Source organism: Triticum urartu, chromosome 4 (assembly GCF_003073215.2).
Source record: "Triticum urartu cultivar G1812 chromosome 4, Tu2.1, whole genome shotgun sequence".
Taxonomy (NCBI): domain Eukaryota; kingdom Viridiplantae; phylum Streptophyta; class Magnoliopsida; order Poales; family Poaceae; genus Triticum; species Triticum urartu.
In genome coordinates this window covers 494,507,507-494,516,427 of record NC_053025.1, presented here as the reverse complement: position 1 = coordinate 494,516,427, position 8,921 = coordinate 494,507,507, and the positions used below count along the sequence as shown (strand labels likewise).

The 8,921-nt window shown below is 55.0% G+C and overlaps 1 pseudogene; it reads right to left on the bottom strand.

Moving 5' to 3' along the window:
* Window positions 1–3,929: 3,929 nt before the first annotated feature.
* Window positions 3,930–8,341, bottom strand: LOC125554825 (annotated as a pseudogene).
* Between the last annotated feature and the right edge of the window lie 580 nt (window positions 8,342–8,921).

Below are 8,921 nucleotides of genomic sequence, written 5' to 3'. Positions count from 1 at the left end.
AGCCTGTGCGGAAGGCCTTGCTCACAAGGGACCGAGCTGCAGCGTGATGACCGCCGAGTCCGGCATGAATTTCAGCCAGGAGGTTCCGCCCTTCCTCTTCGGAGATGCACCTTTGAAGGACTCCGGTAGTGCTTTTCTTATAAAGCTCTCCCTCGTGGACTTTGTAGGCTTTGGATCGCCGCACTATGCAGCGTGCCTCATTTTGGTCCTCGGGGAGTTCCTGCCTAATAAGGTAGGCAAGGAATGGTTCTGTCCACGGGGCGATGACGGCCATTATTATGTGGGCTGAAGGTGTTATTTCATTGGCAGAGCCGCCGATTGTGTCAGAATGTTCGGTGTCGGGCAGTGCGGTTAGGTCCGGGCTGGTGTTGTGCGGCTCCCCTTCCCATACTACGGATGGCTTGAACAGCCTTTCCAACAAGATGTTGGGGGGACTACATCGCGTTTTGCGTCGATGTGTGCCAGGACATCTGACGCCTGATTATTTTCCCGGGCTATGTGGTGAAATTCAAGCCCTTCGAACCGAGCTGACATTTTTAGGACAGCGTTGCGGTAAGCTGCCATCTTTGGATCCTTGGCGTCGAAGTCTCCATTTATTTGGGATATTGCGAGGTTCGAGTCCCCGCGCACCTCTAGGCCTTGAATGCCCATGGATACTGCCATCCGGAGACCATGTAGAAGGGGCCTCATATTCGGCTGCATTGTTGGAGTCTGTGTACATAATTTGGAGTACGTATTGAACTGTGTCTCCTGTGGGGGACGTCAAAACGATGCCAGCCCCCAGGCCGGCCAACATCTTGGAGCCGTCGAAATGCATGATCCAATTTGAATATGTGTCGTACTCTTTAGGGAGTTCGGCCTCCGTCCATTCTGCGACGAAGTCGGCCAAGACTTGCGACTTGATGGCTCGCCGTGGCTTATAAGTTATGTCGAACGGGAGGAGCTCAGTAGCCCATTTTGCAATCCGGCCCGTTGCGTCACGGTTATTTATAATATCGTTAAGTGGTACTTCCGAGGCTACTGTGATTGAACACTCTTGAAAGTAGTGTCGTAGCTTCCGGGATGCCATGAATACCGCGTACGCAATCTTTTGATAGTGCGGGTACCGTGATTTGCAGGGATTGAGGACAGTGGACACATAATAGACCGGCTTTTGAAGGGGGAATTTGTGTCCGTCCATTTCTCGTTCGACGACGAGCACTGCGCTTACAACCTGATGTGTTGCTGCAATGTACAATAGCATTGGTTCGCCAATGTTTGGCGCGGCCAGGACTAGATTTGTTGCCAATATGGCTTTTATTTCGTCGAGTCCGGCCGTGGCTGCATCCGTCCATTTGAAGTGTTCGGTGCACCGAAGGAGGCGGTAAAGGAGTAGGGCCTTTTCTCCCAAGTGGGAGATAAAGCGGCTTAGAGCCGCCATGCATCCGGTTAACTTTTGTATTTGTTTGAGGTCCTTTGGGATATCCAGTTGCGACAGAGCTCGGATCTTAGCTGGATTTGCTTCAATTCCTCTACCGGATACAATGAAGCCTAAGAGCTTTCCGGCTGGAACGCCGAAAACGCATTTTCCGGGTTGAGCTTGATGTCGTATGTTCGGAGGTTATCGAATGTGAGCCTCAAGTCGTCTACTAGAGATTCGACATGTCTTGTTTTGACGACCACATCATCTACATATGCCTCCACTGTTTTTGCCGATCTAGTTTGCCAGACATGTCTGAATCATGCACTGATATGTTGCGCCGACGTTTTTGAGCCCGAAGGGCATTGTGTTGAAACAGAATGGGCCGTATGGTGTGATGAATGCTGTTGCGGCTTGGTTTGGTTCTGCCATCTTGATTTGATGGTAGCCGGAATATGCGTTGAGGAAACACAACGAATCGTGTCCTGCGATAGCGTCGATAATTTGATCGATGCGGGGGAGTGGGAAGGGATCCTTTGGGCAAGCCTTGTTAAGGTCCTTAAAATCAACGCACAGGCGCCAGGATTTGTCCTTCTTTGGTACCATCACCAGGTTTGCTAGCTAGTCCGGATGTTTTATATCTCTGATGAATCTGGCCTCCAATAGCTTTGCTAGCTCTTCTCCCATGGCATGTCTCTTAGGTTTGGAAAAACGCCGAAGAGCTTGCTTGACAGGTTTGAATTCTTTTAGGATATTTAAGCTGTGCTCGGCCAGCCTGCGTGGGATTCCTGGCATGTCTGAAGGGTGCCAGGCGAAAATGTCCCAGTTTTCTCGTAGTAACTCTCGCAGTGCGGCATCTACATCAGGATTTAAATGTGCCCCGATGGATGCTGTTTTATTGGGGTCTGTTGGGTGGACCTGGAATTTGACTATTTCGTCCGCCAGTTTAAAGGAGGTGGACTTGGACCTATTATCGAGTACCACGTCATCTCTATTCACCGTGGAGCGCAGCGCAGTCAGTTCCTCAGCCGCTAGGGCTTTGGATAGTGCCTCAAGGGCCAGTGCGGCTGTCTTGTTTCCGGTGCAGAGTGCTATGTCCGGATGAAAGTTGCAATTTATGAAACTAGATGAAATTCTAAGCATTTTACATATTTAGATCATTTAATCCGATGCACCAATTGTGAGTTATTAAAGGCATGATCTAGAGGGACTTTTCTGTAAATATGTAAACTCTTGGAAAATTTGGAAATTCGCTGGATTGGAAAAAATATGCATGGGCCTAAACTGGCTGGCCCAGCAGTGCACAGGAGATGGCTAGAAGGTGCTCACCGTGGGCCTGGCCTAGTTAAGTGGGAGGAGGCCGGGCAGGCCGGCTGGTTGAGGAGGCCCGCTAGGCCTCGCGATCTGGCACGGGAGGCTGGTTGACGAAGCGGTCAACGCGGTACACTCGTTCAGCTCGAATGAGGACGAGGTAGAAGACAGGGGTCGGGGCCGATGCAATACATGGTGGCGACGTTGGGGCTCCGGCAGGCGACGGGGAGGTCTGCAGGAGGCGGGACAACACGGTCTTGGGTGTGGGAGGTCGATCCAGACCAGATCCTTGACCATCGCGCGAGAGAAGGCAGTCGAGGGACTTGGCCGTGCATCAGGGAAGCTTCAAGGCGGTGGCTTGGCTTGATCAAGAGAGGGCACTAGATGGCTGTACGTGCGCACGTGTTCGGAGCAGAGGCGAGGATGGGACGCCGACGGTTGGACGGAAGTGCAGCGACGAGGTGGAGGCGATGGGAGCTCGAGGCGGCTCGGGTGGTTGGGCAGGTTCGGGCACGGTGCCGGAGACAGCAAGGGAACGAGGTCGCTCGGGGCCTGGTGCAGCTCGGGCACAGAGGAGCTCCACGCGGCTGCGGGCTGGAAGTAGCGCTCGATCCACGAGCGCTCGGGCTAGCTACACGACGGCCATGGTGTTCCTGTGCACGGGACAGAGAGAGAGATGTGAGCGAGAGAAAGAGGAAAGAAGAAGCACGGGAAGAACCAGAGGAGAGGGACGTGTCATGCTCCGATCTAGATCGAGGAGGACCAGCGTCGGTAGGTGAGGGGAAAAGGGGCTGAGGTTGGCTTGAGGAAGGGAGTGAGCGAGAGAGGAGAGGTGGGAGAGGATTTTAGTTTACTCAAATAACAGCCCGTCTGATACAATGCTCGTGTGGGGGTTAAGTACCCCAACGCCCTGGCCCGTGGCCATACGCACACATACAGTTGGCCACACGCACACGCTACACTTGGCCTTGCAAACTAGCTGTCACACGGTGGTAGCTGGCACTGCCGTGTTGAAATTCTCCCCTCCTTGAGAATAGTCTCCTGCTTCCATTGATTCCTCTTCCCAAATGCAAGCTTGTGGATAGCGCCGACGGAGCACGTCATAGTCTTCCCACGTGACGGATTGCGGAGTTGTATCCCAAGCAACTTGCAGTTGGATCACTGGTGTGTTGCCCTTTTTCATCATTCTTCTGTCCACTATTGCCACTGGAGCAGTCTCTTATGTCGACAGGTGAGTGGTAGCTGGAAGTTCAGAAAACACTGGACTGTAGTTGGGTGTGAACGGTTTCAACTGCGAGGCGTGAAACACTGGGTGAATCTTGCTGTCCACAGGGAGCTCCAACTTGTACGCCGATGGGCCAATTCTGGCGAGGACTGAGAAGGGGCCGAAGAACTTGAAAGCAAGCTTCGGGCATGGGCGACTTGCCACAGATTTCTGCGTATATGGTTGTAGTTTCAGTAACACTTGGTCCCCAACCTGAAACACTCTTTCAGTCTGGTTCAGATCAGCGAACTTCTTGTGCTTGGCTTGCGCTCGCATCAAATGTGCGCGCAGACTCTCTTGATGCGCTGACCAGTTCCACTGCTCACCGTCAGGCAAGGATGGCTGGGACGCTGGCCAGGTTGCCATGTTCCCCTCGTTGGCTTCGACCCCATACAGAGCTTTGAATGGAGAGCAGCTGAGGGACGAATGAAACGAAGAGTTGTACCAGAATTCAGCAGCAGGAAGCCAGCGACGCCATTGCTTGGGGGTGTCGTGCATAGCATAGCGCAGGTACATTTCCATGCACTGGTTGACACATTCACTCTGTCCGTCAGTCTGCGGATGGTAAGCTGTGGAATAGAGGAGCTTGGTGCCTGCGCCGGCTAGCAGATCGCGCTAGAGTGCGCTGGTGAATACCTTGTCATGATCGCTGACGATGGACTTGGGAATGCAGTGGAGCTTGACGACGTTGTCCCAGAACACGCGCGCCACCTGCGTCACCGTGAACGGGGTGCCGTAAGGGCACGAAGTGAGCAAACTTGGTGAATCGATCGACTATCACCATGATTGTGTCGAATCCTTCTGACTTGGGTAATCCTTCGATGAAATCCATCGTCAGGTCCTGCCACAGTGCTGAAGGGATTGGTAGCGGTGCCAGTTTGCCCACGGGTTTGCGCAGCTCGTGCTTTGCTTGCTGATAGACTGGGCACTATCGAACGAAGTCGTCCACATCTTGCTTCAGACCCCTCCACTCAAAGGCTTTCTTATGCGATGGTAGGTGGCCGTGGCGCCGGAGTGGCCACCCACGGTGCTGTCATGCATTGCACTGATGAGCTTGGTGCGTAGTGCAGTGTTGGCGCCAACCCAGAGTCTGCCTTGGCGACGAATGAGCCCACGGTACAACTCGTATCCATCATCATCTGGACTGTGTAGTGCAAGTTGTTGTAAGTGGTCTTGCGCGCCTTGATCAGTGGCATAAGAAATGTCCACCTCTTGAACCCACGTCGGCTAACACATTGACAGGGCGCTGGTGCCGAAATGGCTACCCACCCGGGAGAGTGCGTCTGCGGCGCCGTTGTCGATGCCGCGCTTATACTGAAACTTGAACTGCAGGCCAACGAGCTTGGACATTGCGCGGCGCTAGACGTCAGTCACCAACTGCTGATTGCCCAGAGAGCACAGACTTTTGTGATCTGTGAGGATCGTGAATGGCCCGCGCTAAATATAGGAACGCCACTTGTCCATCGCCATCATAACCACCAGGAATTCCTTCTCATATGTTGACAATTTCTGGTTCTTCACTCCCAACGCTTTGCTGTAGTACACGATGGGGTGGCCTTCTTGTACCAGCACCGCGCCAATGCAAGTGTCGCAAGCGTCCGTCTCAATCATGAAGGGCTTGTCGAAATCTAGGAGGGCGAGCACTGGCGTGGTCACCATCACCTGCTTGAGTGTGTCGAAGGCGCGCTGCATAGCCTCCGGCCACTCGAAGCCCTTCTTGGTGAGCTGCAGCGTGAGTGGCTTGGCGATGATCCCGTAGTGGGGCACAAACTTGCGGTAGTAGCCGGTGAGCCCCAAGAACGCACGCAGCTCTGTGGCATTTGTTGTTGTAGGCCACTGAGCCATTGCTTCTGTTTTCTCTGTATCTGTTGCGACACCTTCCTTGGAGATGACGTGGCCGAGGTAATCGATGTGGTCTTGGGCGAAAGAACACTTTGACATCTTGGCATAGAGCTGGTGCTCACGGAGCAGGCTCAGGACGAGCCAGAGATGCTCCAAGTGCTCTTCCCACGTCTCACTAAAAACCAGAATGTCGTCAAGAAATATTATGACAAACTTACGTGTATACTTGGCGAAGATCGCGTTTATCAAGCATTGAAATGTTGCAGGCGCATTTGTCAGGCCGAACGGCATCACGCGGAACTGAAAATGCACGTGGTGTGTTTTTAATGCAGTCTTGTGTTCGTCCTCTTCCCGCATTTTGATTTGGTGATAACCTGCCCGCAGATCGAGCTTGGAGAAGAAGGCAGCGTCGGCTAGTTCATCGAGGAGCTCATCCACGATCGGCAACGGAAACTTGTTCTTCACTGTGATGTCATTGAGGCATCTGTAATCGACACAGAACTGCCATGTCTCATACTTTTTCTTCACTAGTAGCACCGGAGCAGCATAAGGGCTGACAGAGTGTGTGATCACGCCGGCATCGAGCATTTCTTTCACTTGGCGCTCGATTTCGTCTTTCTGTAGTGGCGAGTAACGGTATGGTCGAGTGTTTGTAGGCTGAGCTCCTTCTTCCAAAGTGATTGCATGATCGTACTGCCTATGAGGAGGCAGACCTGTAGGCGTGGCGAAGACATCAGAAAACTCCTCCAATAAGTCGTTGATCGGCGTCTGCGAGGGAATGCGTGACTTGGGGCTGGGAGGTTGCATTTCCACCATGGCCATAGCCCAGATGTCATTGCCAGCAATCAGTTTGCAGAGCTCGGCCGGCTGAACGGCCGCGAGCGTTGGTGTCGTCTTGGGTCGAACACCTTGCAGGGTGACCAACTCGCCATCGTGGAGGAATGAGATGAACTTTTCCTGCCAATGACATGTCATCGGACTGTTTTTCTCCAGCCAATCCATTCCAAGAATGTCGTCGTTGGCGCCGGTGTCGAGCTCGTACATCGGCGTTGAGAAGGTGTGGCCCTGCATCCACCACTTGAGCTTCGGGACTTGGTGCGAGCAGCTGAGGCGATCGCCGTTGGCTACACGCACGTCCAGTGTAGCGATTTCCTGTGTCTCGGCGCCGACACGTTCGACGAAGGATTTGTTGACGAAGTTGTGCGTGCTTCCGGAGTCCAGCAGCAAAAGCATCACCTGGTTGCCCACCAGAGCGCGGATACGAATGGTGCTGGGCGCTTCAGAGCCATCCAGCGCGTGCGCAGAGATGGTGCAGCACTCTGGAGGGGGAACAGCAGGCTCAGGGGCGTCGAGCAAGTCAAGAGCGTGCACGGCGTCATCAGTAAGCACCTCGCCAAACGCGCCGACCTGGATCGTGAGCAGGTATGCTTGCGGATTGCAGCGGTGCTCACGGCTGTATCGATCACCGCACTTGAAGCACAACCCATTGGCGCAGCGAAACTCCTTGAGTTGGCGCTCACGCGCGTAGTCGTCAAGCTGTTGACGCAGCGCGGTGCCCGGGCACGCTGGTGGCGCTGGTGGTGGGTGTCGTGGCCTTGGGGGTGTGGTCGTGGCCGCGCCTGTGGCGTGTTCAGCTCCTCTTCCTGGATGCGGGCAAGGATTGACGCGCGCGTGATGCTGGTGGGGGCTTGAAGGCGCACCGCCGCGCGTAGTTCATCCTTGAGGCCCAACAAGAACTGTGTGAGGAAGAACTTGGTGGAGAGCGACGGGTCGAGCGCTAGGAGGTGGTACATGTGGCTGTCGAACACCTGGCGGTATTCGCTGACAGTGCCGCTTTGCAGGAGTTGGAGAAGCTTGTGCATCTCCAGCTCGAACTCGTCAGCGCCGAATTCCAAGATGATCGCTGCACGGAACGCCTCCCAGCCTAGGCCACCATGTGTTTGGCGAAATGCCTGCACCCAGTGAGCGGCCTGGCCCTCCATGTACATCGTCGCCGTGGTCACCCAGCTCGAGGGCGGCACGCGGTAGAGGTCGAAATAGGCACGTCAGTGATCCAGCCAGAGGTACAGCATCGTGACGTTGAAGCGCGGAAAATCGTGCTAAGGCGGCTTGATGTAGGTGTCATGGTGTTGGTAGAGATGTGGCTTGCTCTGTTGTTGGAGCGGCGCCTGAAGCAGAGGCGGGCGCTGATCGGAGAGGCGTGGAGATGGTGGCGGTCCCTACTGTTGTTGGTACATAGGTGGAGGGCGCAGAGGCGGCGGCGGGGGTGGAGGTGGTGACGGGTTGAGGACGGCGCCCGGTCCCAATCCGCGCGTCGACGGCGACCTCTCCAGCGCCTTGCGCGTCTCGTCGACGTCGGCCTGGGTGAGATCCACCTGCTTGGACAGCGCCTGCAGATCTTGTGCGACCTGCGCGTTGAAGGCAGCCTGAACCTCCAATCTCTTCTCGTTGTCGGCCTTCTGCTCGTCGAGGCGCGAGAGAACGGTCTCCATGAGCGCCTTGAGCGTGCTGGTGTTGTCGTCCATGGCAGGTAGCAGCTATCGCGTCTGAACTAATGGTTTGGACGGCACCATTGCTCCGCTCCGAGCCGATCCAACCCTGCCGGGGATTTTGGGCGAATTGCCGGAGCAACTCGCACCCGCGGCAGTGGGTGTTACGGATCAAGGCCGAGAGATTGTGGAGGCAGCGGAAAAAAAATTCGGTAGGATTCGGTGGCTCTGATAACCAAATGTCACGCCCCGATCAAGATCGAGGAGGACTAGCGTTGGTAGGTGAGGGGAAAAGGGGATGACGTTGGCTTGAGGAAGGGGGTGAGCGAGAGAGGAGAGGTGGGAGAGGATTTCAGTTTACTCAAATAACAGCATGTCTGATACAATGCTCGCGTGGGGGTTAAGTACCCCAACACCGTGGCCCGTGGCCACACGCACACATACAGTTGGCCGCACGCACACGCTACAGTTGGCCTTGCCAACTGGCTGTCACACGGTGGTGGCTGGCACTGCCGTGTTGACAGGACGCGACGGTCCTGCTAGTTGCCGGCGTGGAGTGGCTTGGAGGCCTCGGGCACGAGGAGATCAGCGAGTGGTGCCGGTTGGTTGGCTGCAG